Source organism: Carlito syrichta, unplaced genomic scaffold (assembly GCF_000164805.1).
Source record: "Carlito syrichta isolate Samal-C Ts95f unplaced genomic scaffold, Tarsius_syrichta-2.0.1 Scaffold303991, whole genome shotgun sequence".
In the NCBI taxonomy this organism is placed as follows: Eukaryota; Metazoa; Chordata; class Mammalia; order Primates; family Tarsiidae; genus Carlito; species Carlito syrichta.
This window is the reverse complement of record NW_007248087.1, coordinates 387,319-387,950: the sequence shown is the minus strand read 5'-3', so window position 1 is coordinate 387,950 and position 632 is coordinate 387,319.

Genomic DNA, 632 nt, shown 5'->3' with positions numbered 1-632 from the left:
GGGAGGGTTTCAGGAGGGACAAGCCCGGGACGGAGGCACCTTGGTGAAGTTCACCCTGGGGGAGGTGGCGGTTGGCTTCATGAGGGGCCAGCAGGCCACGACAGCTGGGCATTCCTTCCCGAAGTCCACCTCCCGGGCACCGGGCCTCTCTGAACCTGACACTTCCCCAGACAAAAGCTCTTCCCGGCGCCCAGGCAGCCAGGAGAGGGGCTGTCCACACCCACTCTCCGCGCTGCCTTCCAAACCTGCCCACTCATTTTGGAAGCTGGGCTTTTAATGAAACAGCACCTCCCCGGGCCTGGATCTGTTGAGGCAAACTCGGGCTGGGCCGCAGCCAAAGAGAAGCCTCCTAAAGACACATTTTAAAAATGGGCCCCCGCGGCTCCCAGCCCCCACCGCCGGCCAGCTAGGGCGGCCGCTCCTGCCTTGGGATGCCTAACGCGGAGCCCGGGTCTGTCTCCACGCACCAGGAGATGCTCACCCGAGGATCAGGTCATCCCAGTCCCACCCTTGGCAGGAAAAAGCCGGCGTGTTGCTCCCCGCCCCCAGCGCGCGCGCGCGGGCACACGGGCCGCCCCTCCCTCCAAGAGAAGACCCAGAGGGTGCGTCGGGTGTCCGCGTGCGCGCTGGGA